The sequence below is a fragment of the Frankliniella occidentalis genome, unplaced genomic scaffold (genome assembly GCF_000697945.3).
Source record: "Frankliniella occidentalis isolate FOCC.00 unplaced genomic scaffold, Focc_3.1 Scaffold95, whole genome shotgun sequence".
Lineage (NCBI taxonomy): Eukaryota > Metazoa > Arthropoda > Insecta > Thysanoptera > Thripidae > Frankliniella > Frankliniella occidentalis.
Window position 1 is genome coordinate 154,808 of NW_026267224.1, and position 2,875 is coordinate 157,682.

A 2,875-nucleotide genomic window follows, 5' to 3' on the forward strand; every position below is an offset into this window, starting at 1 on the left:
GTAACGGTGAACCCCCTGTGACAATATCGTCGCGGTCCACTAGAGAGGTTCCCGCTCCCCGTTCAAAAACTTGTTCCGGTCCCAGTAAAACACTCGGCGGCGTATACATACAGGGGCCCTGCCTCCCGCCCGGATGTGGTGTCCGGAGTGCAGCCGGGCGCTGCTGCTGCTGCCGCTGCTGCTGATCAGATGGGATTCACACCGTGTGATCCGATCATCACCGTGACCGCCGCCGAGAGTGTATGGGGCTCAAATCAGACCGACGGCCGGCTTCCGGCAGTGGTGCTCTGGCGGCTGCTCGCCGGGCAGGCAAGCTGCTGTGGCATAGGCATAGCTCGCCACACGGCGCTCGAGATGCTATGGGCACATCCCTGATGAATTACAGAAATCTCCAGGTCTTCTATGCTATACACTTTCATTGGTGTTGTCATATGAGTCTCGGTCAGTCTGTGGTGTCGGTGCGGTTGCGGTTCCGTTCGTGTATTTTCGGAAGGGGTAACAGGGACTCGGACGGGGCAGACCGGCGGCGGCCAAACGGGACCCCCCCCCCCTCTCCCTTCCTTTCCCCTTCACTCCTGAACCATGGCATTTGAGCTGCGGCCGCCGAGGGAGCAAGAGAGAGAAAGAGAGAAAACCGTCAAGCATTAGTAACAGAGCTGCCGAGTATAAGTTTGCGCACCTACGTCAAGAAAGTAAAAATGAAATGACGAGAACCGAGTTATGAGTTATAACGGAGTGTAAATAACCGCGAGTTTTATTGTACCACGTCGCGATGACAGGTGGACCGAGACCGGGTGGAACGGAATTGGTTCGCCGATGACGACACATGTGTGGCGTGATTGTGAGCCTGTGTGAGTGTGAGTGTGAGTGTGTGTGTGTGTGTGTGTGTGTGTGTGTGTGTGAAGCGCGGATGAGCGAGCACATACGGCACAGCAGTACGTCAGAGAGACCACGCCACCCAGGAGGAAAAGTAGAGTAGTACTACCACAGCGGCGTGGGGGAAAGGGGGGGAGGGGTGCGGCCGCGGAGGGGCATAACTGCCAAAGTCTCCGACACCTTTCACGCCCTTGAAATTAGCAGGAGCAAGAGCGAGTGAGACGGAGAGACAGAGAGACAGTGCCAAAATTATAATTTTCGTGCTAATTTTTAAAAACAATTTTTTTTGCGGGTGTTTGTGGTGTTCCACGTGTTCCACGCCGCTACCTGGGGCGGTGTGGAGTGCGGGGCGTTGTCTCGCATGGCGTCCCGCCCGGCCCGGCTGAGGTGGCAGACGGACGGACGGACGGAGGGGCAGCAGAGACGGGTAGACGGGCGGACCGACAGACACGCCGCCGCTGGTCTGACGAGAGAGGTGCACGGCCATTGGCTGCACCGCAACAGGTGAGCCCGCGTGACGTCACGCTAAAGAGGCGCCCCTCACAGCCAGCCCTCTCCGTCTGTCTGTCCATCCGTCCGTCTGTGAGGTCAGTCTTGGCGGTGGACACACCCATCACGAGCGAGCGACGAACCGAAACCGAACCACCTTATTCTTTTATTGTTTTACATTTTCCCCACCCGTTTGCCGTTCTGCCGTTCGCTTTTTATTTTATTTTCGCAGACGAGGGGGGATCAGGATCGGCGGGCGCAAGACTCCCGGGCCGGGCGGTAGGGTGGGCGGGCGGCGTCGGGCGGTTTGCAGCCGGGAAGTCAATTATAATCGCGGCGAAACAAAAGACCGATCTCTGCCCGGAAGCGGCACATGCACACGAACATGAGCCGCGTTTTCGGCGTACAGAGCAGGCTGCAAAAAGAAGTGGAGAGGAGTGGAGGAAGGTGCGGAGGAGGAAGGAGAAAAGGAAGGAGAGGACGAATGGGAAGAGGAAGGAAAGGATGAATGGGAAGAGGAAGGAGAGGGTGAATGGGAAGAGGAAGGAGAGGGTGAATGGGAAGAGGAAGGAGAGGACGAATGGGAAGAGGAAGGAGAGGACGAATGGGAAGAGGAAGGAGAGGACAAATGGGAAGAGGAAGGAGAGGATGAATGGGAAGAGAAAGGATAGAAAGGAAAAGGAGGAAAGAGAGGGCCGGGGGTCGCGGTGATTGGTTCAAGAGCCCCGGGCGTCAAACGCACAGCTGGCACGCGCATGTCGCCCGGCCGGGCCGATAGGCTCCGCTGCTAGACCAGACCCATTGCAGTCAGCTGCGCTGCTTGCGCGGACCGCCCCGCTCGCCCCACATTCCCTTCAGCCCGGCGGGGGGGGGGGTCACGGGGTCACATGACGGCGCCCGGAGAGAGAGAGAGAGAGAGAGAGAGAGAGAGAGAGAGACGTGCGCCCGCGCGGCAGTCGAAGTCGAACACCCCATGACGACACCGGCGACGTCGACGTCGACTTCGCGAGCGTGCGAGCGAGCGGCGGGGAAGGTCAAGGACACGGGGAGGTCAAGGGAGCGGCGCGAGCCAAAAGAAAGGACCCAACCGCGCGGTCACCTGGAATTATTCATGACGTTGACATTAGTGAGGGCGGCCTGCGGTGCCCCCCGGAGTAGAACCCACCATACACCCGCGAGCAGCCCGCTGCGGCTGGCTGAACGACTGCCCACTGCCCCGGGCCCGGGTCGGCACCCGATTTGTAAATCGGGTTGCGAAAGTCCCTTGCCCCGTCCGTCGCCCGTCCAACGCGACGGCGCCCGGAAATCGTAAAAAAGGCAGGAGGTGACTACGCTGGGTAGCGGTGACTACTAACAGCAGCAGCAGAAGCAGTAGAAGCAGCAGAAGCAGCAGGAGCAGCAGCAGCAGCAGGAGCACGAGCACGAGCAGGAACACGAGCACGAGGAGGAGGAGGAGGAGGAGGAGGAGGAGGAGGAGCAGGAGCACGAGCACGAGCAGGAACACGAGCAC